We start from the raw sequence: 27420 nt of genomic DNA, 5'->3' as shown, positions 1-27420 counted from the left end.
TTGTGTGGATATTGTGATGCGTTTCCCGAGTGTATCTCCTCTGGAACAGTGCCTTCTCTGTGCCCCATGACCTCAATCATGCACAAGATAAAAAAATATGTTCAAAAAGAATAAGAGAAAAGATGAAAGGCAACAACACAAATTAATCAAAATGTGGGAAGGATCTGGATTTCATCTGTATGCAGTAACATTTCCTGCACTCAGTATTAAATTTTTTTTCCTCTCTGTTGCCACTGACGGGGCCCATCGCTCTGAGAAGACTGATATATTCTTTTTTAAAACTAACACTGACTTGGTGGTTGTTACGCCATGTTCAAAGCTCCACTTCTCTCTAAATCTCTAATTTGGTTCATATAATATTTATATATTATAAGTTAATACAAATGAATTTTCAACTTAATGGTCTGCAGAATTCCAGTAACAAAACTCCTTCTCTAACCTCTATTAGGAAGAGAATATGTAACAGTTACAAACAGCATAAGAAATGTACCTTTGCTGGTTTGCAGGATTTTTTTTTTATATCATCAGTAACTAAAAGTTACTTCATAATGCAACTGTGGGATGGCAAGTCCCAGTTTCTCCTTGTATGCTCATCTGAACAGAATTACTAAGCACCTTTTTGAAGCTGGATTCCCACTGATGCTGTGTCTCTGAGAGGCCTGTTGAGCAACATTACACAGGCATACACATGCAGACAAAATGCAGAACAGGTGTTGCCATTCAGATGAACGCTATTATCACACTGGGGTACACGTCACTATCTCAGTGGGGTGATATAAACACACTTTTCTGGGCTAAGAAAATAAGTGCATTCCACATGTGCAAGCATTTTATCTCAGAGACAATAGGCTAACAAAGTAACCCAGCAGCATTCGAGGGAGCCAGAGGGGGATGAATGATAATAGTCAAGGCTAAAATGAATCATTTCAGCAACCTATTTTCATGATATGTGCACATAAAGAAAAGTAATAGTACATGCTATAAGACTTACATGCTATCCATTTTCTATTAGCTGCCTATCCTTACTGTTCAAACAGAATTCTTGGTTTCTGCTTGTAATGCCTGGTTTCATGCAGTGGTTTCACTTATCCAAGACAAACTCTGCCAACAAGGCAGTGGAAGTCGAAGATGCTTCAAGGTGGCTGTAGTTCAGGTGAGGATGTCATGGGTGGTGCAGGATACAAGCCCGACCAGGTCACCTGGGTGAGGCTATCTTATGTTGAAAGACCCAAGAACACCACATGATGCAAGGAACTAGGGCTGGGCCATATCATACCGTTCACGGTAATACCGGTATAATGTTAGGCAACGATAAGAAAATGAAATATGGCGATAGAATATGGGTAAAACGCGCATGCGCAGTGCCTTTGTTTACATACGCACATGGAAGGAAAAAGCATGGCGGCGACGGAGAATGAGAAGAGCAAAAGTGGATCGTTGAATGAAACGGATGAACCAGAACTGGTTTGTAAAAATGCTGCAGCTTCAGTGGTGTGGAACTGGTTTAGCTTTCGTCCGTCAGATACACAACAAAGCACTATTTTTGGTAGAGCATGCTAGCGGGCCGTCGTTATTACCTTGTTGTTTGGAAAATACGGCACACTTAAATCAATCCTTTGATTTTTCTGAAAGTCGACAGAGCCCCTTATAATCCCGTGTGCCTTATGTATGAATTCTGGTTGTGTTTACTGACCTCGAAACGATTTTATGTACACAGCGCTCGAAAATCTGTCAAATGTTTTAGTACAACTTTGCTAAGCTACGAAGCCGCACCGCTTGATGGATTGTTGGAGCATTACGGCTATCGTAGGCGGAGCCTCGCGGAGTGATACGTACTGTGCTTCAACATAATATTATCATATTGTGTGTGCATAACCTCTTTTCAAGTTTTGTGGATATTATACATGGTTATGCTGAGGATATGTTGGCCAGTTTCCACTGGAAATGCCTTTTGGTTAAACTGTCAGCGAGGAATTTGCATTTGCACTGTTAAATTTTTATGAAACTTTAATGCACATAAAAAACAGCTGCTTGTTTAAGTGAAAATACATTGCCACAACTTTATCAGTGCAAAAAACCCCATCAATGTATTTTGTCTCGTGTCAGTTATATCGTCAGTTATATCGTTATCGCAAATTTTCAAATGTATATCGTGATAAATATTTTTGGTCATATCGCCCTGCTCTACAAGGAACCATCACTGATGATGTGTCCGATGGTTCAAGGTGATCTACAGTATGTTAAAAGCAGATTTTCTCATGGGTCCAATATAACCTTTCAGTAAGTGCACGCTGGTGTCCAAAAGGCATGACAGCTTTAGAAAGGAGCATGCTAATGTTCGGTGTGGTTTGTGCCCCTCGGTGCTATTTAGCACAGTGTGATGAGAGTTCATCGCTACACATCCTGCTCGTCTCTCTGTCTGAGAGTGAGTACAGAAATAGTCTTTGTCACCAGCGACACAGCAGGGCACCTTTCACACACCATGTCCAACACGACTGGTCCGAGGCGCCAATACGTATGCCAGCGTGTGTAATGTCGCAGGGTATTGTCAGCTTACGAAAGCATGTCTGTGTGCCAGTATCTGTTTTTCTTTAATGTAGATAATCAACAAATAAAAATAAACTGCATCTTTGGCTTCTTCATTTCAAACCTGTGTTTGTTGCATATTAAAAAAGGACACTGACAAATTCAATAAATTCAACAGTTCTAATAGACAAACTGATTAATGATCTTTCAGAGGGACATTGATATGGCAGTGCACCAATACTATCAGACCATTTCAATCTGACCTGAGCCAGACTGTGGCCAAAAGTCAAATGGGGAAAACATTGAGCACTGCACAGAGTGATACACTAGAGCAGAAGAAAAATGATCTGCAAGGGTGAAGGAAGCAGTAATAGATAAGAGGATTACTCCATTACTATCTACCCAGGGGGGTGTTACCCCAGAGCAGAACATCACGATTAAAAAGGGCAAGACCTTGATTTCCTCCTCGCCGCAACCTAGTTGTTCATTGTTTAAGTGAGGCAAAGTTGCTACATGAAATACTATCCCAGTCTGTACAGGGCAAAGGCATGTTTTTAGCTCAGGATCAAATTCAGCCTTCTGAAGTGTGACCTTGATCTCTCAGTAGGGTTTGCCAATCTTGGGGATTGACAAATTCACAGTATTCTGTAATAGCTTGCCATTTAGGATCATAACATATAGCATTTTCCCATTAATGCTTTAAATTATTTAATATTATTTCTCATTTAAATTAATTAGCCTTGCAAAATTATCACCCTCCCCAACACTTGTCACAGAGTGACAATGAGTATATAAAGAAACCTACATCATACCATAACAAAACAAGAGAAAATAGAAGTTATTTCTTAACCAATTAAAATGTGGTGTTTCCCCAAGGGGATGAGAGAAAGTGCTGCATGACGAAAAGTGCAGGTAAAGCTAGCACTTTAGCTGTATTGGCATCCAGGGTGGTAATCTTTTAAAATCTCTGTGCAATCTGACAGAAAGAGAAGTTGAATATTCCTCATAACAACACTGATGGCTATCTGTTATCTATAAAGATGTAACTCCATAATGCTCATATAAGCATTTAGACTTCCTTTCCCCAAGCATGTTACATGACGCTAACATTTTACGCACAAAAAATGCATATTTAGTTAGACAGACTATGTTTTGTCATGTTGCTCCAGTTATTTTTGTGTCGTTGACTGGGGCTGGGCTCTAGCTTTGGTTTTACATGAAGACATCAAGAATGCTTGGGTCTCTGTGACAAGCCTGAGACGATAATTACTGTCAATCAAACAGCTAGCTCATAGCACAGACAGGAGATAATTTATGCTAGCTAGTGATTGTTATTTGGTAAGATAAACGTGCACCTGCTGTCTCTGGCTTCATTTAGTTAAACTGCAACTGCAGTTTAACTGTATTTCCTCTTGGTCCAGGTAAAGCTACAATAGTCATGTGTATGCTTAAGGCTCCAATGAATTTCCCTGCTTTGAAATGTGCTGAGGTTTCTATCCCAATAAATTACAGTGAGTGAGCAGGTAGAGTTTTGTTGCTTTGCTTTAGGATAATTTGCAATGCCATCCTGTTGATGGATAATCATGGGCACTTGTGTAGTTTTAGATTTTAGGAATAAAGCATCTATGGGCATATGTTCAAAGTCTTTGAATAGATTTGTGACAGCAGGAATTTCAAAAAATTTGCCTTTTGCATTTCAGCAAAAGGCAAACTATTAGGACAAGTCCATAAACACGACTGGATTGCAAAATAAGAAGTATTTGACACCACGTTGAATCATCAACTAAAGCAAAAGCACTTTAAACCGTGGGACACAAATCATTACCTTCACCATAATGATCAGAATTATATTGAATGCATCTATCAATAACACATTTTTTTTCTGATTGACAATGTGTTGAATGACTGTTATCTCATATAGATCTACTATATATACTATATAAGATTGGATAATAATGAAGGTCCTGAGCTCAGTTTTTGGTAGGTTCTCTCCGTGTACCCCAGCTTCCTCCAACAATCCAAAGACATGCAGTTAGTGGAGTTTGTTTAAATACAATAAGATTAACAACTGGCAGGACTATTGAAAGTCAGCGACAATACAAGCTGGACATCTCTCGGTCCTTCATTTTAAAATAACTGAATCTGTATTAAGCTTAAATGCCCCTTTTGCTAAGTGCATTATAAACTTGTGCACCAATGACCAAACACTGGTGTCCATTTAAAGAAAAGGATGGCAGGAGCCTTCAGGATTGGTAAGAAAGAGCCTTGCTGAAGTATGTAGGTTCAGTAGGTGAGATTTAAGTCTCTGGAAAGTTCAAGAGCTCCTCACCAATCTGAAAGTGCAGGCTATCAAAAAGGGAAAAGCATAGGAAAACAATGAGATAGGAGAAAGTCGCTGTTTGGGAGCAATGTCTTGTGAAAAAACAGAATTTCTTCTATTCCTTTTACAAGGTGAGTGACCTTTGCCTTCTGGGTGGCTCTCCTCCTATTTCTCCATTAGTACATGGAGACAGACAAGCACAACACACACACACACACACAAAGGCATTTGCAATTTCTCTCTAAAGCAGCCCCTCTAATACACACAGGCGCTCACTGTCCAACAGTCAATATTTTCTGAGGGATGGCCTCCCTTGAGAACTAGCAGGCAATCTGAAGGGACCCCTGCAATGAAAGGCCCTGTGATTGCATTCGACCGTAGCCCTTACAAAGATGTCGTACATCAAATGCCAACAGATAAAAAGCCATCCGCGAAGAGTTAATCAGCAGAGTAGCTTTCATGGCCATACTGCAATTTGTCTCAATATCATGAAAGAAGACAGGCTCTCATAAAACGCACCGATATAAATAAATACATAGAGCCTACATATATAAGATTTTTTTTAATCTCTAAAATCTGTATTGACCCAAAAATCCAGCACTGGCTGGGCTTAACTAAACCCACAGACGCATTTGTCTTTTATGTACCACTGAATGAGATGTTATCTCAGACTGCAACATGGCTTCAAGTAATGCTCTGCTTTTATCTTACCATTTGCCGATATTGCCTGACCTTGAGCGCGAGCCAGGTCTCTGTGGGGATAGATGCTTTTGTATGTCTGTTTTGTACACTTGTTTACTTCTGCAAGTGCTCCTATGCCTCACCTCACCACCACATACCCCCAGTTGTTTGGGGAAGGGGTGGGTTGGGGGTGTTTAAACATTTGGCTGATACCATAGGGTTTGAGAGCCTGAACAATTTGCATCCTGAGTCTCAGTGTGAATGGCTGCATAAGAGGCTGTCAGGCATTTTGCATACTTGCCACCTCATACCTGATAGGATACACTGATGTGATCCTTATAGAGTGTCATGCTAGATAGTGAAGGCAATCAAAATATTTGTTAACCCCTTGCTCTGACCCACTTGAACCAGCAACCACAACTAACCCTAACCCAAAAAAAGATCAATTGAGGAATGAGCTAGTGAACCTGCGCAAGAAGTTTGCCAAATACTCCAAAATGCACAGCGAGCCAGATGAAAGTAGTGCTTGAATGCATGTTTCAGGGAGACTGAATTAAACTGTCATAAAACTTGCTGTTACAGCATGCATTATGACACAGTAAAAATGTATTTCGGCTCATAAAATAAATTCTGGAACAATAATATGTTGCGTGAGGGTTTTGCTTATAAACTTTTTGGTTGAGGTTGGAAATAACCTCTTTTCCTTCTATGTTATCCACATTCTAACCTTGTTTCAGATATATTTTGAAGGAGTCCATCCACCTTGTCACTAGACATGCTTCATTATGTTCAAGGCTGAAACATCCCAGGGGTAAAATTCTTCCGTACCTGGAAATCTAGACGGACGTTTGTCAGCTCTCAGGACACGTCGACCCAGGCTGTCACCACCAATTGTCTCAGTCTGCTTGACACAAGCATCTGTCAACATCCATTTGCCTATACAATGAAGGTAGTGCACAATTCTACTGTAAATATCAGATTCACGGGGTGGTGCACAACAATATGTTTGAAAGGAAGCCAAATACTCGCTCTGATTTGTAATTTCAAAGCCTGATTCATTGCACTTACACATAAACATGCACATCCTGTCACATATCGAGGAGTTACTGTGTCCTTGGGAAATCGAAGCTTCGTCAAGCTGTACATCAGACATCTGCTAAGCGCCTCATCATCAAAGTGCTGAGGTTTATTCCCTTGCGTTTCTGTGCCAAGAACAACTGGCAGGCGCCAAGAAACCTTCCACTCTGCCACCAAGGTTAGGTGAATGACAACACGGAGTTACTGACACACAAGACAAAGAAGGAGACAGCCATAGAGGGAAAGAAAACAGGAGAGGCACGCTGCAGTCACGTCTCTGTGTGGATTCTTTTCCTATTTCCTCTCTCTTTATTGAGGTACTAGTTACCGCTGGAAAACTAAGAGCTTCCTGTTTGTTTTCACCTCTGTTTGCATTTTCTGTTTGCCTCTCAAAACAATCCAAGAACAAAAAACAAACAAACAAAAAAAACACCAAAATTAATTATGTTATGGTTGAGTCCCATCCCTTCTCCTTATCCCTTTCTCTCACTTCAGAATACAGGAGACCTAATGTTGATTCGGCATTATTATTCATCAGCTATCAAGGAGCAACGGGTGATTTAAGTGATCCACAGGAGGTGGCAAACGGGAGTCATGCTAGCCTGTATCTTCTCTTTAATTGGCAGCTTAGTGCTTCACTTATTTTATATTAGCTTCTTGTTCTAGTCTTGAAAACAGAACACAAAAGTAATAAATGATAGGATAAAATGCATTTAAAGGGCAACCTCCTCAAAAAAAAACCCAAAACAAAGCTATGATGCTGATACTACGTTATGAATAACATGAAGTACTTTGAAGTACATCGTATAAATGGGTAAGATAGATGGTGAACTCACCAATGCCCACATGAAATGGTCAGTGGAAAATTATTTTTCTGTAAATGATGTCAATTTATAATGAATTCACTCTTTCTGCTCTAACACCAGTGGATATTTCCCGGCCATTTACTCTTCTTGGCAGTCAAAAATCATGTAACAGGGCTGACATTTGCACAGTCACTTTCCCACTCCAGTTTTAAGTCAGGGAGAACACATCTACAATGTATGGAATAAATACATGAGAAGCCACACATAAGTTTCAAGAGACGTATGGGCTGCAGGGTAAGCTAGGGACTCCCCAAGGGATCTCTGGCCTGTCGATAGGCTACAGTCTCTCCCTTGGAATTTAGAACGAGAGTCAAACCATCCATCAGGCCTCAACTCCGAGTACACGAGGCAGTGGGAAAAGAGAGAAACATGGGATGATTAATGTGCCTTCTGTGTGGTCAGTCTTTTTTCTTCAGCAACACGTACAACTAAGTTGTGTCTCACACAAAAATGCGTTGCACACATAGTTTCCTACACAGGTGCTTGGACACAAGAAGAAACATACACACATACACACATCACAAAAAGGCTATATTCTAGAGGATAGTACATGAAAAATGTCTGAGCTCAACTCTGTTCTTGGCTAACCTCCACGGTGAATGGAGGGGTATTGACTACAGCGAGACAGCTAGCCCTTATTTATAAATGCTCTTGCTGAGCCAACACAATGGCTGCACACGGCTAGAAAAAAAAAAATCACCGAACCGTGGGATAACTCATCAACAGATAATGACCATATGTGATTGCTCCCACTGATTTACATGCAAAGTCTTGAGTGCTTGAAAAGATTGTTTAAGACTGCCATGACCTGGGTGACTGACAATCTACACAAAGAGAGAGAAAAAAAAGATAAGGGCTTAATTTCAAAAGTGCTTATTTGGAACATGACTATCTGTAATTCAAGAGGTGGTAATAGGATTTATTATTCAAAAGATGCTTATTTGGTGCTTTTTGTAACAGGCCAATAGGGCTCAAAGTCAAAAATTTAGTCCTGTTATGTAAAACTATTATGTTCCACTTAATTTTATATTCAAACTTCTCTCACAATCCCATTCCTTCAGCATGCTACACTCATGGGGGGTCAGGTGCCTGTAAAATGAAGATCTTTCATAGCAGTCCTCTTTCAAGCTTTCCACTTTGCACAACCTAATGAACACAACGGGGATCTGTTCCATTGTGAAAGAACAGTGGAGGTCGGCCATTAAACGCGCCACACTCAAGTGGATTCATTTTTGTCTGGCCACAAAGGATGCTGTCGAGCTCATAAGCCACACATTAATATGACCACAGATCAATGGGACTGCGAGCAGTCTGAAGGTATTGTTAATGTATCGGCTGCATTTGTGAGCGTGTAGAGATGGATATGACGTTGTGCTGACTGGAATACCTTACACACTTTGGTAATGGTGCTGAGCAGTATGAAAGAACAGGACAAATCATTTGGATTATGGATTATTTAAAATGTAAATGAGTGATTGCTTAATTTTTGTACCTGCAGTCTATTAGCAGTATGAATTTTTTGTCTTTTTTATGTAGGAAAATCTCTGAAAGGTCTTGTTAAGGCTTCGCTGACTATAAAACACAGGTTGGGTGTTTTATGCGTCACTTAACCCCCCCAAACAAACATTAACTGCATAAATACTGATGTGAGAGGCAGTCATTTATAACCCTCTTAAATTATATTGAGTTTTCATTACTTGGATTTGTGTAAAAGTAAATATTCATTATCTATATTGACATATTTATACATCATTATACATATAATGAGCTATAAGCACTTGTGTAATCAATTGACTAAGTCATAGGACTGGAAAACTTCTGCCTTTGCGGGTTCATACAAATTGTTGAGACAACCTTGAAGCTCATACAAATCAGTACAATAACATTTCAAGACTCGTCATATGTTTAAACAAAACTATCAAAACAGGGTGTTTTTTGTGATTAATTCAAAGGACACATGCAAATTGTTGCATTGCAAGTCCTACTAAATGCCATATTTAATGACTTCCATTTGTTTCTAAGCTCTCGTTCGTTTTCCCGTATAGCAATTTCCAGAGATCATTTGTCAATCAAAGAGTGTGAGTGTGCATTTTCCCCCCTGAAATGTGTTTATTTTATTCCAGCACAGGGATTGTTATTTCAGACAGGCTGATGTTTTGGGGGCGTGTTATGAACTGGTATTGAATTTGACATATCAGAACAAGTAATGGAAAAAAATCCAGTGGTACGCAGGCTGGAGTGGTTTTAGGATCATTCTGTCTGTTACTCTGTCCCAGTCTGGGTGGGGCTCTGTTGGCCCCAGGCCCTGGACTATCAGTCAGGCTGATGTATAGGTCCACAGGGTACAAATGAAACCTGTCACAACAAGGGTAATGATGTCAGAGTCACTATAGCTCACTGCTAGAGAAGCAGTGGGAGGGAGATGAGGGGACAAGAGGATATGGGGGAAAGAAGAGGGTTGAGCAGAGAGAATGGAAGAAAGGAAGGAGAGAGTAAGCTGGGTGTGAGGAGGAGAGGTGGGGAGGATGAAAAGCAAGGGACATAAAAAGGAGGAAAGGGACAAAGGGCTGGGTAGAAAAGTTGTAATTGCAGTAGCCATATAGTTAGAATCGAAAAATAGCGGGGAGAGAGTACAATTAGAAAAAAGAATAAAAGAAGGTCAAGGCAAAGAAAAAAATAAGGTGAGATGTGAGGAAGGATCTGAACTGAAGGGAAGACGGAACAGAATGGGAAGTGTGGACAAAACAAGAAACAGAGCGATATATGGAATGACTGTGTGAAAGGGACGTGAAATGACAGGAGAAGGTAAGTAAGGGAACAATGGCACGAAAAAAGGCGAGGGGAGAGGCGCTATTCAGTGTGCAATAATGGAAATGTTGGAGACTGAAGCAAGACTGGGATCACGTGTTAACATGAAACATTAACTTGCCTTTGTAATTCAGTATCTATTGATTCTGTTGTTCTGTCAAAACAAGACAAAAAAAATAAAATAAAAACCACACTTTGATGCCAAATCTCAGTTTAATCCCCGTGTGTGAGTGTAGGATGGGGGAACAGGGTGTGCCAGTGTGGCATCAATGGAGGAATATGATTGCTGACATGACAAGTTTTTTTTTTGTTTTTTTTTTGAAGATGTGTACCCTCTCTGTCTTACTTGTTTTATCACACAATATCTCTGCATACCTCATCGTGGCCTAAGCCAGTCTCTGTCTCTCTTTGATTCCCTGTCCTCATCCTCCATTATCATTGACATCATCCTTTCCATTGCACTCTCTCCACCATTCTACATCCGCAACACATCCGCAACACATACTTACACATACACACAGACGCTGCCCGCTCTCTGTCTTTGGCTCTTTGGCAATCTTCCTCCATCTCAAGATGTGGCCACTAATGGATTGAAAGTCTTAGGGAAGAAGCAACAGTCATTTAAAGATTAATGTCAGGTCCAGTATTCTGAAGGGCAGTCAGCCCAGCCTTTATGCGTGCGTCTGTTCCCAGTAAAGGACATGCGCATGTCATTTCTGTAAAGATGCCCTCTTCATTATCAACCATTAGGCAAAAAGGGAGGAAGAAAGAGAGGTTTAGCTGGCTGGCCCATACAAGCACATATCACAGCTTGTCACTTTCTTCTCAATACCAGCTACTACATGGCCATTAAAACCAAGGACTTTCATCAATTAACATAACTCACTCGTGGATAAGTATGAATAGGCTCTTCAGCGTCTTTGAAATACACCTCTTAGCTGCACCCAAAGTCTGCCTTAACCAGTGATTTAATCTTCTACAGAGATTCAAAGCTGCACTAGGTGTGTTTTTGAGTTCCTTTATCCACCTTCAACAGAATGAGGAGTATTCATGTTTTAAACTCTTGTGGATTTGTTCAGTTTGTCCACACAGTCTCATTTTAATGCACTGGGTACTCTGTTAGTGTCACTTTTTAATATACAAGTAGAGCTCTAGAATAGCATCTTTGTGGATAAGGAGGCATAAAAAATGAAAACAAGTCTGCTTTACAGCGCAGTTGGGGTGGTAAAAGTATAAATTTGTTCACTCAGAGGATCGTTGCTTGTGTCTTGTCTCGGACTGCTAGTTTTAGACTTTTCCGTTTCAGCTGCTACTGGATTAGGTTTTAGAAACAACCCTGACTGATTCCTTTTGGGCAAAGATCCTGGTATTTGTTAAAATACAACCTTTCAGACTTTTTGAGGGTAAAATACAATGTCACGTCCAGAGGTTCTGACCTAGTATGTGGTGAGCTGAAAATGAAATGCTCTCATTTTCTTGGAGGTGACACCTCAGCAGTGAACGAGCATTTAAACAGGGAGAGACACACTGCTGTAACTAAAACATCTGAGAGGGATGGAATCTGTTATTTCAGCACTTTGAGGCCTGGACTAAAGAAAACTGAAATCACAAGCTGATCCAACTTGAATCATAATGTGGCCATAATGTTTATGACCCCATGTACCTGCATGCATGCCTGAAAATGTCTGGGCATGCTCCTGGTAAGACAATAGATGGAGCGCTGGGCTCCTCTCAGACTTGGATCAGGGCATCAATGAGCTATAGTGGCTTCAGATGCACCAATATGTACTGTCCCATGTACTACCTACACACTCTGGCCACATGAGGCCTCATTGTCCTGCTCCACAAGCAACCCAGTCCACACTGCCCCAGCATAAGGTCTGATGATGGGTTTGAGAATAGCCCAGTACACAACAGCACGTTGAGGTCTGTGTGACACTCTAAGGATATGCTGCACCGACCCACTGACTAACCGGTCATGCTGGATAATGTTGCAGGCATCTTAACGTTCGCCACGGTGTCTCCAGACACTTTCACATCTGTCACATGCACTACTGTCAAATATGAAGGGAACAGGGTGCCAGTGGTGGACATGCCAGTTCTGATGTTCTCAGGCAAACTCCAATTGAGCTGCATTTAAAAAGACTGCTAGAGTTCAGTTTGCGGGGCCCTGGCAGGAGTCATCCTGTTCCTTCTTGCACAAAGGAGCAGATTCTGGTCTTGCTGATTGGTTAATGCCTTTAAATTGCCCAGCTCTGTTCATGTAATGGCCCAATTCCTGGGATCATCTCAGTGTTATTTATCTCCATTCTGCCCTTATTGACAAACTGCAGCTCGTTCAAAACGCTGCTGCGCGTCTCTTAACCGAAACTGGTAGGTTTGAGTCTATTACTCCAGTTCTCTCCGATCTCCGATTTTAAAATCTTATTGCTCACTTTTAAAATCATAAATAACACTGCGCCCAGCTATCTTAAGGAGCTCCTCAGCTTTTATACCCCTAGGAGAGCGCTTAGATCAGCAGGCTAAATGCTCCTGGTGCGAACTAGATCCCGCCTTAAGACCAGAGGTGACTGTGCATTCGCCTCTGTTGCACCCTACCTCTGGAATAATCTTCCTCAAGCTATCCACGCGTCTGATTCAATTCAATCTTTTAAATCTCAATTAAAAACGTATTTATTTAGCCTTGCCTTCCCTGCCTCCTAGACCTCCTAGCATTTTTAGCTGTACTGTAACTTATATTTTTTGCTTTTATTAATGTTTTTATGTTTAAACCTTCAGCCTTTCACCTCGTGCCTACTATGCCTGGTATCACTGGTTATTTAAGTCTCCCACCTGTTAGTATATTCTTTTGTACTTTTATTATTTACTTGTACTTATTATTGCTCTTATTTGGTTTCTGTGAAGCACTTTGGCATACACCTTGTTTTTAAATGTGCTATATAAATAAAATTGTATTGTATTGTATTTAGACTGTGCAAGTAGACACAGCAAGCCATCTTCCCATGGCACATATGGATGTGCCATTTAGGAAGAGCTGGACTACCTGTGCAACCTGAATAGGGTACCACCTCATGCCAGGAGTGACGAGGACAGTAGCAAAAAGGACGGATGAGGAGAAAGCAATGGATTGTGGCCACCACCTGGCAAAACTATTCCCACTGTGAGGACTGTGCCTCTCCACTGCAAATATTCTCACTTTCATTTGCACCAAACAGGTGAACTGGACTCCTAATGGTTTATGCTGCCTGTTATACTGAGATGATGGAGAATTCCCGAAAGTTTTCTGAGCAGGACAAAACAAACATGCAGACAGAAGGAGTTTCCCACTCCATTAACCTGTACATCTTTAGCTTACAGGAGGAAGATATGGAGCCACGAGACAATCACTACAGAGTGAGTGTTTCTCACTTAACTTGTTTATAGAAAATGAAGCTTCGGTGTAAGCAGACAGCGCCATATTATTAGACGCAATATGAGCCATAATATCTAGTAGGGCAAAACATTTTTTCATCATCATGACTTGCAGTAAATATAAGATTATAAACTGGCAGGATGGACTTGTGGTTGGACGTCTCATAACTGGCACATCACTTTTCATTTTTAGAACAGCCAAAACATCCTTGAGCAAGACACTGAACTCCTGGCTGCTCTCTCAGTTGAAATCCTTCTGAATAATAACAGCCAAGACAACAAAGCTCCGTTATGCTTCAAGGGCACGATGGCTTCAACAATGAATGTTGCAGCTTTTCAACCTGTAAGCCTTGATGAATTAAATATTTTCAGTTTAATATTTTGCAATAAAAAAAAACAACAACAACAGTGAGCATGATTTTTGCTTACCCATAATCCACAACTGAAATTATATTAAAAAGAAACACAAAACATATCATGCATACATATCACAGAGTGTGGAAAAACATTAGCTTTACCTGATTTACTCCAAACAGAAAGGAAGATGACGAGTGGAAAGCAGCAGGGATGGACAAAATTCTCTCCTATAGTTATAGAGTATTGCACCAGAGTGCAGTTTCTCAGATTTGGACTTCAATATTAAATGTAGCAGTAACAGGAGAGGCAATTGGTGAATCCACCGTTTTTAGTTAAATCAATAGCAGAGGAGTTTATTTATTTTTTCTCTCAAGCAACTCGTCATTCTGTTTCTTTCTGCAGTGGAAAACGAGGATTGGGTTATATATACATTTTCTAATATTGAAAAGCAAAATAATGTGAGGGGCAGGCACCAAAAACAGACAAAGACAGAAGGCAAATAAACGAGTATAGGAGTGAATGCAAAACACAGTGGCTTAAACGAACAGAGACAGGCACACACAAGCACAAAGGCATATATGTGTGTGTCACTACCTAAAGGACAAAGAAACACACTAAGCACTGCCACTGAACCACACAAGATCTACACATACTCTATGTCCAAAAAGCAGCGTTTATTTAATGGAGTGACTGCCCCTCAAAGTATTTGTTCACCGCCTTCCTACAGAGAGACACTTTGAACATCTGTGGTGCGCGTTCCTGTGAAGCCGGAGAACGCAGCAGCCCGAGCTCCACTAAATATTTAATGGCCCTGTCTGATGGTCATAATCGCTTTTAAGAACAATAGATGAAAACAAAGGGCGGCTGTGAAAAAATGCGCCAGAGTTTCAAGGCCCACCTTGGAGTGACAGGACAAGCCGGTCTTAGGGAGGAGAGGGGCAAAAGGGAATACAGGATGAAAAAAAAAGACAGACACTCAGAGCTATGAAAAATACATAACAGGTGACGATCAGTGTAAAAGGGGAATGGCATTTGACCCGGGAGTATAGAAAGTCCCATCACAGGCTACGCACGGAAGGGCTATTTTTGGAGGAGATCTACAGAAAGGAGCATACGAACTGCAGAAGAATAATACCAAATTAAGCTAGTTGACATCTCTTTTTTGTATTATGCATATATTGTAAATATCTTGGGTGTGTGTAGGTTTTGCAGTAATTGCAATACAAGGATTGAATTGATGTGCACTTTTGAAGATCAGTTTAAAAATGGATAACTGCTCTCTGCTAATACAGACACATATACACATCTCGGCGTGGACCTGATCATGAACTCAAAAATATGTTGCTTGTAGGACTCAACAAAAGCCATCTTTGAAAAACTCTGAAATATCACTGACTCGTCGTGACCCGAAGGTAGTTTCAATAATAAAGAACAGTTACTGTCTGTCCTCCAGGAGGCAAGGATGATATTCAGCTGCTCACGAGTCCATCATGAAATGGATGAAAATACATAGTATTGAGAGATGGGCTGCTATCTTTACAGATCTAAGTGAAAATGGATTTCTTTCATTTTCCGGGCTGACTACACCGAACATAGGAAGAACGTACAGAAGTGTCAGTCAAACAAAACTCGTCATGCACTGAAAAGCAGCGGATGGAAGGAGAAAGTTTACCACTGGCAGGTGATGCCAGATGGAAATATAGACAGCTCAATAATGGAGGAAGAGCTGGAACCAAAGTCCTTGTAGAAGCAAGTGTCACAGCTTGGCACACACCTTGCAAGTCCTCTGTGCACTTATTTGAGACGATATTTTGACACATTATCTTGATTACAGCCCCCTCCATGTTTACTGTCTACTGATTTAAGACTATATCTGTGCCGGAACTAGCATAGATATCACCGCTCCATGTGCCATTGTTTTGTTTTCCAAACCGAATCTATGCAGCCGAGCTGATACCCTCATTTCAAAATTTAAGAAGCAATTACATAAAGATTTCAAGTCAGAGCTGAGAACAGAGAGACAAGTTGAGTAGGCTGGTGTGAGGCAGGGAGATGTAAATAACTAGACAAGGAGGAAAGAAGAGGAGGGAAACAACACAGGCAATCAGTGGGGAACGCTGTGTTTCTGTGCTGAAGGAAGACAGGCACAGAAAGGAAGAGGCAGAGAGAGAGAAACAAAAAAATACAGATAAAAAGAAGGGAAAGCCTAAGAGGCAAAGACACAGAGAAGAGGAATGATGGACAAGGAACAAGGAAGGAGGGGAAAAAAAAGTTGTGACATGAAACAGGAGCAGGCAGCCAGATAACTAGAGCTTTTTTCTTCATGTCAATTAAAACAGCACCTTACAAGGTACACAGGAGAAAGAGGAGAAGAAAGTGGATGTAGCTGAGCTGAGGTGACAAAGAGGTCAACATTTCAGCTCACCCCTGTCGTTCTCCTGTCTTTCTTTCAGGGTGCTTTAGAGCCCACATCCACTGGTGCTGCACTGAACTGCTTCTCCTTTGAAAACTGAATGCAGGGTAGCCTCTCCAGCTAACTCTCTGACTGTAAATGTGTGATGGTGGAGGACTGAAGGGAGTGTGTGTGTGTGTGAGTATGTGGTGATGGCTGGTAGGTGGGGGTTTCCATCTCTGAGAAGATGAATCAAAGTGATGAACGGGACAGCTTTGAAAATTGGCAGTCCTATTTGGGGTTTTGTCAAAGGTCTGAATGATTTATTTGACAGGAAGTGATGACAAGGAGTATGCTCCATTTCCATGTTTCACATCCACATAAGCACGGCAAGCTAGGGGGTAATTTCAAGGAAAGTTTGTGTACGCGTTTTCCACGACGGCTCAAAGTAACAGAAAACGAAAGGCGCTGTGAGGACGGGGTCGAAAGCAGAAAAAAGGTCAAAACAGAGACTGAGGACAGAAAAGCAGGAGAGACAGGGGCAAGAAGTGGGAGAAAGCAGGGGCAAAGTGCGAGGGAGGCAGATGGAGAATAAGAAGCAGATAGGTTCACCTCTCATTAGCTCGCCTGCCACACACTACACCACAAAGCAATGCACCTCCCAAGGACATGAATTAAACACAGAGCCAACTACCTCAGAGAAAAGCAGCCCTGCCAGCACTTAGCCAAGCCTCATAAACAACAAGCTCACATTTGTCACTTCCTCTTCACCCAACAAAACGACAGTAAATATAAATTACTTTTAAGTAGAGCTCATTCCTCGTCTCCCGCAGCATCCTGTTCTTGCTTCAGCAGCTGGTTTGAGCTAAAAGCACAAACCGACAGACAACTCAAGCAGCAGATTGAGGCCTAAAGGTGATTGTCACAGGGGAAGCCAGCATAAAAGTCCCACTGACTGCATTTATCAGTTGTCATTTCTTCATTTTCTTACAAATACATTTAATTTCATCAACTTGGAAACTGGAAAATTGTGGGGTCATTTAGAAAATAAAAAATAAAAAAACTACAAAATGATCTAAAATGCAGGTAGACGTGTAGCTAAACCAACTGAAATGTAATAGAATTAATTGCTGAGAAGCCAGGAAAAATAGAATTACATCCAGATGGTTCGGTGCAGCATGCTGCATTACTGGGAGGGCAACAAAAGAATGAAAACTGCACTGGTTATTGCACTAAAAGGGTTGCTTTGTAAGGATGTGTCGCTACAGGTATCAATGAAAAGCAACTTCTTAGATTGCAACAGGATTGTGCATTCCAGCTCAATATTACTGCAGGCTGAGTCACTTTCAGGTCTTTGACAGAAAAGGTCTATGCTGGCACCCACACTGTGCAGTAGTGTTATACTGAAACATGGCCATAAGATTGTACAGTTGGTGTCTTTGGATCATTTCATTCACAAATGTTGCATAAGTGATCCAAATTCCTCCTGTATGTTGAATAGAACAGCCAATTTATTATTTCAAAGTAACAGCATGCTCACACAAATGTTTCTTGTACATTTTGATATATGAAAAGAAATAATCTCGATTTTTCCAAATGCATTCTTCTGAAATACGAGTCAAAGACCAGTCATGGTGTTGTGGTAGTAGACAGAGAATGGCAGGTACCTTTGAAAGGCATCAGATAAAAGGTAAAGGTCTTACTTGTAACTGGGTTTACAAAAAACATATATAGAATCTGAGTACACTAGTGTGCTTACATCCAAACCTTACGCCCTTGAATTCTTCAAGCCCCTTAGCATGACCCGAAGCTCCCCCAAAAGCTCTCCATCACCCCTCTGCCTCTTTCTCATTACATGCCTATTCCTCAGCAGCTGGAATGCACTCTGCTTCTCACCTCAACCTCTCTCAAAAAAGGAGAAGATCAAAAACGAGGCAGACTGCTCAAATTCCTGACGTGCCAACAATGCCAAGGTTCACACAGCCATCTGCAGATCTATCATCTTGCCTGTGTCTGCTGGACTGGAATCACAAAAAAACACAAAGCACCATCAACTGGAGGGACCAATCAAACTCAAACATTTGTGTCCGAAACCTTTTACCAAACTTTGCTGTTCTTTAAACCTGAGAAAATAAGGAAACATTTTCTTTCCTCTGTGGAAGTTTTTATGCATTTCTGTTGTAATCATCGTAAACATCTCGTTAGCATTCAAAGTTGTGCCAGAGACCTGCCATTAATGGCTGCTATTGAACATAGCCTCTGGAGAAAACATAGGTTTGTTAATCAAGCGAAGACAAAACAATTACTAGAATCCGATAATCAATGTCTGCGGACACACAATAAATTCTGGGTGGCTGCTTGGGAGGAGGAAGAGGGGTGGGAAATGGGATCCTACTAATTAAAGAGAAACTTGCTATCTTTAGTTAATAGCTACACCGCCACACCATTTAGCAAATCTGATTAAGCAGTTTGACATAGCCTATGTAATAGCCACTACACAGTTCTTTTCCCCCCATTGCCACTGCAAGTCTGCTCAATTAGTACTTCACTAACAGTTTAAATCATTTGAAGAAGTCCCTTCGCCTTTGTGTTTCCACTGAGAGTTTGTAATGTAGTACACTCATGACTTGATATAATCAAAAAATTAAATGCCAGCTATATTAATCTAAGATTAATGTGGATTGCAGATCATTTAAGGACAGATGGCACAACTGTTCTTAATGAATTAATATGGTAGTTGTACCATGGCAGAAAATAGGAAAGTGTGAACATTTTGCTAAAATAGCTTCCATCCGTCGTCTTCTGGGCACCGGAGGGGTCGGGGCCTATCCCAGCTGTCACAGGGCAAGAGGCAGGGTTCATTCCAGACAAGTCATCATTCTGTTGCAGGACTAATACATAAAGACAGGCTACTATTCACACATACAGGAAGTTTAGAATCAGTAATTAGCCTTAGCCTATGCCCCATGTCTTTAGACTGTGAGAGTACCAGGAGGGAATCCAGACAGACACAGAAAAAACATGCCAACTCGACACAGTGAAGCCCCAGGTTGAATATGAACCCGGGAGCTTTTTGTGATGCGACACTACCGCACCGTCCAATGTTCTAAATGCTAAAATAGCTTTTAGAGAAGCTATCAAGAGGTCACTAGGGTTAGAGACACTGTGAAGCAAAGATATACCATCTCTGAATGTGTAAGACATAATCTTTCAACCATACAGACAAAAGTTTCCATTTTAGTTGTCTTTTGCAGAATCATAAATCTGGATTTGGCAGAAGGCACTGGACGGAAAACCTAATAGGATGCTGGGAATTATAGGTGAGATAAATCTGTCTGGATTTCTGAGAGGCCTGTGGACAGCTAATTGCACGAAATACTGTGCAGCAGGAAGTTTAGGATAAGTAGCCTGGCATGAAAAGAACTATCATACAACGTTAGATTAACCTTAGATGTATGACCAAATCACCCTGAAAAACCTGTGGTGACACGGTGAAAGTCACTTTGATTAAATAATCTTCCAAAAGATTTGAATAAACTTTTGATCAAAACACAACACTAAACGCGAGAATGCCATGGGTTTTTTTTACAACACAGCACAAAAGGTGACTGCAGCAGGAATAATGATCAACTGTACAGCCAGTCAAGCTGGCATGTCTCCACTTAGCACAATAGCAACCATAACTCTTCCATGATCAATAGATGTTCATGACTTGCTTTAAAGGTCCCATCCTCCACCTTCTTCCTATCCATCTATTCCTGCCTCATTTCCTGTCAACTCTTCTACCCTTTCTCATCTATAATTCTACCTCTGATGCTTCCTTACCCCATTCCTCCCCCTCCCTTCCTCCCCCTGTCTTTTCGTACCTACTTTTATTCCCTGCCCATTATTTTACTTTTAACTCTTGTTTGACTTTTATTTTGATCTTTCCATCATCTGTACCAGTTTCTCCCACTACTACTCAGTATGTTCTGCCCCCTCATTACCCACCTCATCCTTTCTTCCATATCCCTTTTTCATCTCCTTTCTTTAATTTCCTTAGATTTTTTTTTTTTTTTGCACCCACCCTCTATCCTCCATTTTCACCCATCGCTCCTCCTCCTTTGTCTTCTTAAAGGCTGTATTCTTAAACTTAACCCTGCAGACTTTTCTTCTTCTTGGTCTTTTCCTCTGTTTTCATCACCGGCACCTTGCCATTCCTGCTTCTCTGTTCTTTCTTTTTGTTTCCCCTCTGTCATCTCCTTCCTTCTCAAATTTGCAATTTTTTCACCTTCCCTCCATGTTTTCTTTTGTCCACCTTTTCTCCCCCTGTCCCTCATATCTCTCTCCAGCTGGTTCTCTTTTTTCATCTGCCATTTCTCCTCCTTCCAAATGTAGTGTCTCCCCTGCTCTCCAGCAATCTTCAGTTCACAGGTTTCCCAGGGCACATTGTTGCATCCCAACGGAAGCTTGCACAGCATTCTCCCATAAATAATTGAAGGGGCCCCACATGGCCAGGCACGCTCAGTCTAAATGGATTATTCTGGGAGAGATCAATGCCGGCCTGTGAGGGTTTTATTAGGGCCTCCAGATGAAATGTACAAGGCCACCACCAGTGCTATCCTCTCTCTGTCTTCATTCAGCCCTGCTATTGTGTGACATGCTCTCTATCTCCTTCCTCACCTCACAAGCATCTTCAGCCATCCACCTACTCCCAGTGATGACCACACCACGCCCCAAAGGTACCACGACCGGTGTGTTACATTACACTTCTGAATCAAACATAAATGACTATCCACGAAAGGCTATGAATCACTCATTCTTTGTCAATCCTTTGACTATAATGCTGGCGAGCAGTAAGCAGGCGAGACAGTGTTTTATTATTCTTGCTGTTGTCACAATGCATCAGCCTCACTGACCCATACCAATATCAGCTTCCCCTCACTAGCTTGGCAGGAAGCATCCAGCGATACCCAGTGGTGTAGTTATGGGCAAGACAAGTGGGGAGGTGAAATGCTGCTGTGACCTTCAAGAGACACAGCCCCCGGGAGGAAAATTGTTTTCCCAAAGGACATTTACATGTATCCAGTTTCCTGAAAACATCCTGCCAAGCTCACAGCCATCAATGTTTTGCAAGTTGTGGATCTGAGAATTTTTATTGGTTAAAAGAGACGAATAAAGCAACATTTCTGTTCATTTTTTTACTTAGTTCTCAGGAAATCTCAGTTGTGCATTATATACAATCCCATTACCTTTGTGAACCCCACACGAAAAATGAATGGACTAATTTCTTTTACAGGTGTTTACGTAAGTTAGCAATGAGCATGTAGCATCTTTAGAGTGCTTGGAGTGCAACTGGAGATATGACAAATGCTTTGAGAGGCATTGGTACGTTCAAGAGAAGAGCTAGCCCCCCCCCCCCCCCCCCCCCCACAAGCTTGGGTTTTCTAAGACTACAGATTACCACTGTAGTCATCTTTAAAGACCTGTTTTAAAGTGCAATGCTTGACATACTGCTGTAATGATGTTGGTAGGGTGCTGGTGCAATGCCAGTTCTGTCATGATGCCTTTTGAGAACCACTCTATATTCCATCAGGTTTGAGAATCAGACGTCACTTAGCATTACAGGGAAAGCTGGGTAAGAAAATTGGACTTTTTCATATGACTGCATCTGTGAATGAGAGGGAATTGTTGTGTTAGCCCCTTCCATGGCCACAGATATCAGTGGTATAAGTAATTTCAGCATTTTTTTGGTGTCAACTTGGCTACAGCACCTGTGTTTCTTTTGTTGGAAATACATGAAACTATAGGTAATATAACACATCCATACCCACAAAGGCGGTATTTTTTTAGATTAAGCCTAACACATTAGACAAGAAGGGGAAGGCCCAGAGGCTTTTAACCCCATCCCTTACAAGTGATTCCTTTCCTTACTTGGAATGAAGGATAAAATTTCAATTATTCCAGGATCAGACAACATCTTCCTGCTTGACATGTTAGCTGTGCTGGGAAAATGCGTACATATCAAAGCCATTAAAGTGTCAAGCCCAATGGTAGGCTCAAACCAGGTCAGAATGTTCATGGAAACATTTTGAATAGTGCATTTTGCCCCCATTCTGACAGTCAACTTTCTCTAAAGAGCTTATATCTCAGCTGTTTGGAATGACAAATTCAGAGGATGCAAGGACATTTCTTTCTTTGCCGTTAGAATATTCCAGAACTCATTAGCATATTTCAGGACCATATGCTTTCTGACAAGATTTACTGCACAATAGGGCACAGTTGAAACACAAGGCTCATTACAAAATGCGCTGTCACATCCTTCTATCCTTCCCAAGTTTTTCTTCAATAAGTTAATCACCTCTGGAGTGGCAGTCAGCAGTTGTTTGGTTCTAGATGTCAATCTTGTTTTACGCTATTAACATGCATTTAAATTACTTTGGTTTATTTGCAGAGATGCAGAGATGAAGCCGATTGGACACTGAAGCTGACATTTTGTTACCTAGAATTTCAAACTCTGCCACAGGCAGGGGGGAGGGGGGGAGAGGAGGAATAAAAAAGCCCATTGTTTATCTGGAGGTGACAACTAACAAGCACTCTCCTGGTAATTAGACTGCCTCAGTGCACATGGACAAAACGCTCCATGAAGGGTGCCTATGATTTAATATTTTCTTCTCTCTCGTTTCTTTCTGATGTTACTTTACAGCATCTGAGTTTCCATAAATAGCCCTACCAGCCCTCCACATCCATTTTCATTTCACCTGCATTAATAGCGTGACCAAAAATTTTGGTTTGGTGGCTTTTGATGAAACTGCAGAATATGGCTCATCTTGTAATAAAATCATATGTTTATGTGCGTGAGTCTGTAGGTGCTTGTCTGTCGCTCTACATATTTGCAAGTCCAGTGGTGATTTTTAACAGCCGTGGCCTCACTCGTGTGCCTGAAAGTATCTTGACTGTACAGCTGGCGACAGGCAAGCATATCTGAAGCATATTTCAGCAGGAGCAAACAACGGATGCTAACATGCCATCCTATTACATATTTCATCCATTCATAGAGCCTGAATATTAAGCTAACATACTCTTCTATTACAACACCTTTAATGCTCTGCACTCGCTGGTCTCACTGGTTGTGCCAATGAGGGTTTCACCTTGCACCTCAGCCAACCGATCTTGAACGAGAGGAGTATCAAGACATCCAGCAACAATATTATTTGTTAAAGAACAGTCCTCACTGACTTTATTCAAATCTTTGATCCTTTATCTGTTAGAATGACCTCTTTTGCATGTCTAACATGGGTATTTGACGGCTCCATGAACACACATTGGATGCTGAAGAACTGCATAAAATGTGTTCTCCAATTAAGTATGAAAGGCTGTTCTTCCACAGGCCTGTCAGACAGGAAAGACTGTGCTCTGCATTAGTGATCATTGGGTACCACTGCATCTTAATATTAAGAGGAGGACAGAAACATAGCGACACATCTTTCTAAAATATGGATCTGAATTAGAAATTAGACTGAAATATTAAAATCATACAAATAATAGCCAAATGAATCCCAAGGGTGCTGTTCTGCCTAAAAAAAAGATGAGGGAATACAAATCTGTATGTGTGCATGTCTTGCTCTGTGTGCTAAGCTGCATCACATCATTTGTTTCATCATTACGAAATCAGCTCTGCATATTTCTAAATCTTCTTTGCAGAAATCAAACTTTTGACTGTTACTGGAAAAGAAATGTGCATAAAATGTGAAAAATGTAAAACTCAAGAGGCACGTGATTGGTTGCTTGAATAAATTTGTGGTAGCATAAGTCAGAATATAATTTAGGAAGTATCGTGGGCTATTTTAAGTGGGGGCCGAGGGGTGCGTGCTTCTTCTTCTTCAGCCCACTGGTGGCTGTTAACCTGACTTGTTCTGATGTTTCTGGGCATTGTGTTTTGCCCGTGTGGAGGATGGGGCGAGGGGGCGGGAGTCACTCCAAATTTCTCATGTGAGGGAGCATAACAGGGAATTGTAATACACAGCAACATCATAAATTTGATTACATTACATAGCACCGCGAGCCTGTGAGCCATTTCCAGGCACCATAAAAAAGCTATAACTAAGTTACCACTGGTACAGAGAAAAATGAATAAAGCCATTTTCTTTTAACAACCCTGGCGCGGGCGAGATATTGTTCTCTCCTCTGGCTTTAATGAGCTTTGCTGACCCGCGATGCGCTCATTGCGATCGAAACAAAGAGATGGAACAAGATGGGAAATGCACAACTTCGTGAAAATGATAGACTAAATTGTTTTGTGGCAAATATGGCAAAACCAAACTCCAAATAAAAATATGCTATTAGAAATAAAAAAAAAATGCTGTTAGAAATAAGAAATCGCCTAAAAAGACTATCCTTGCTCTCATGAATAATAATAAGAATGAATCCGAATGATACATGATGTGTTTGCTTTGCTTTTACAAAAATATTAAACTATGAGAGGAATCATCCAAATCTTATAAAACTTAAAAAATGGTTACTCAGTTTGTAGTCCGTGTCCCGGTGACTGTTTAATTTAGAATGTGTGTGTGTGTGTGTGCGCGTGCGTGCGTGCGTGTGTGTGTGTACGTGTGTGTATGCATGTGTGTATAAAACCAGCTTTTTAATTTTTTAGATATGTCTTCAGAGGCTAAACACAAGGTCTTTCACGTCAAATGTCAACGGGAGCGACAGGATCTACAGACGGGAGCAAATTCCAATCGTTTCGGAGTTTCCAGCTTCAGCAAGGACGTTACTGGCAATTAGACAAAGTCAGTGTCATTGCTGTGCTGACTCCACCTCGGTGGCTCTGTGGAAAGCTCAAGCGGCGCACCTCGAAACGAGCCAAAATACGTTCAACAAGCCAGAGGCAACGTGATGCGCAAAAGCAAAAGCCCGTCCAGGGGCGCAGACCAAACACCGCTCTCAAAGTCCAACACTTACAGCTCAGGCTTGAATATTGATCAAACAAGAGATCCACAGAGAGAAAGGGGAAAGAGATACAGGGGACAGAAATGATCGAAAATAGCATTTTTACGGCCGATGCCTACGACAAGAGCTGGATGTGTCCTGGTCTGTGGGCATAGCCGGATTCTAACGAAAAGCCTGTCACGATTGACTTGGTCAATGAAACACCCCCCTGTGGAGATGCACTTGCTAGATGGAGAACCCCCTCCCACCACACGCACACGCACACACACACACACACACACACACACGGAGAGAGAAATACAGAAAGAGAGAGAGAAAGCGAGAGAGACACACCCCCGCCCGAAATAAAAGAATGATTAAGAAATATGGGAAATGTTCCAAAGAAGCTCTATGCTGCGTAAAGAGGAGTAAAAGAAGACCTTAAAGAAATCCTGCTTCGCCTTTCTGCTGCAGAACCACCCAGGCTTATTTTTTCATTTTGTAATTAAGTGAGTGGGAGAGCAGAACAGAAAAGGGAAGCAGTGCCTGTTGCGACCGTCGTTCGTGAACGTATCCCCGTTATTTAAGCGGCAGAGATGCTCTGCCACTATAGCAACACCTTTGCGAGGGCAGAGTCGAATCTCCCGCTGAGTCCGGGACTTTCGAGCATCTCGTTCCGTCGCTAAGCCCCGTTTCAACTTGAACGTGCTTTCTTGCAGTATTCTGAAACGCTTTCTTTGGAGACTTGCCTTATTCTCTGCGCAGGTGTTAAGACGACAGAAGAGGTCTGTGCGCTCCCAGACCTCATGCCTGATGCTTCCCCCCTTTCTTTTACACACAGATAAAACCATGACATAAAAACCAAGGTCTAGTGGAAGAAAAGTAGCCGAACACTGTTCGGGAAAACAGGCTGAGAAGTCTGCCTACCTTTTGTCGGTGTCGGAGTTCCAGCTTTTATTTATTTGTTCTCTCTCTCACGCTCTCTCTCAGCTCATAAACCCATCACATCTTCATGTTTAAAACAAACAATAATCCCCGGGTTTGTGTTAAATATGTTCGTCCCCGCGGCAGGTCCAGTGAGGAACCGTACACGGGTTCCCCTGCCGGCTTAAGTAGTGATTTTAAAATCCACCCAAGAGCGCAGGATGCTCAGGACGCGCCTGGGTACGGCAGGAGGAGTCGTTCCCTCAGCAGCAGCCGCCGTGCGCACTTGGAGAAACCAGAGCTCTGTCCGTGCAGAGAAGCTGAGGGAATGATGTCATGCGTCCGGCCCTCCCTCTCCAGCCACCCCTCAACTGAAGGCTCTCTCTGTCTTCTCTCCCCCCTCCTCTCATTGCCCCCTTCTTTTATAAAGCTACTTTAACATTCTAACTTTATTATCATTACCTTTGTTGGCGTGTTTATTTAATTAATATTTTACTCATTAGCGACTATAGATGAAAACTGCTCTAAAAAAAGGAAAAATCTAAATTTTTACAATGACCTATTTTGACCTATTTTAACTCAAGATAATTCAGAATTATAATGCAACTTTTTCATATATTCCCTAAACAATTTCGTTGAGCAGTGGAGAAAAAAACGGGACTTTATGCGTAAGAAGAATTTTTTTTAGAATGCAGGTTTTTGCAGTGCTCCACTCGCTATGATGAAGTCATACAGTTTTTCCCCGCCTTACTAAAGGTTTCATCCAGTAGCATCACCAGCCTGCCTTTACCCGCCATAAGAGGGAAGGTAAGGTAGCATGAAACAGGCCAATGCCTACAGCGCACTGCGTCATGGCAACCGCCCCCTACTTGGTGCAGCAGGGGTATCTTAAAGATAAAGCATCATCTCTTCGTATCAGACTCAAAGGATAAGCTCGTGTGTATATCAAATATTACACTGCGAATGCAAGCAATCCATCTCACTGGACTGTTATTTACCCATTTATTTAAACGAGACTGTGGATAAATTGTATTCTAGTGCACACATATTTTTAAACTTCTAAAACACAGTTAACAATAAGTTATCTCCATATGATATGAATTTCCTCCCCAGAAGATGTAAGGGCAAAATACAAAACTGCAACTACA

At 41.5% G+C, this 27420-nt stretch overlaps 1 protein-coding gene across 9 annotated transcripts in view; it reads right to left on the bottom strand.

The window, feature by feature from the left end:
• The window catches only part of ptprsa (protein tyrosine phosphatase receptor type Sa), a 222281-nt gene extending 195716 nt beyond the window's left edge, over positions 1–26565 (bottom strand). For all 9 annotated transcript variants that reach the window (XM_087852747.1, XM_087852752.1, XM_087852750.1 and 6 more), the window contains exon 1: positions 26276–26565. The gene's annotated coding sequence lies outside the window, so the exon portion shown is untranslated. The remainder of the gene's footprint in view (positions 1–26275) is intronic.
• Positions 26566–27420: the final 855 nt, after the last annotated feature.

This window comes from Neolamprologus brichardi, chromosome 15, assembly GCF_056152115.1.
Source record: "Neolamprologus brichardi isolate AB-2024 chromosome 15, ASM5615211v1, whole genome shotgun sequence".
NCBI classification, from domain to species: domain Eukaryota; kingdom Metazoa; phylum Chordata; class Actinopteri; order Cichliformes; family Cichlidae; genus Neolamprologus; species Neolamprologus brichardi.
This window is presented reverse-complemented; position numbering and strand designations above follow the sequence as displayed.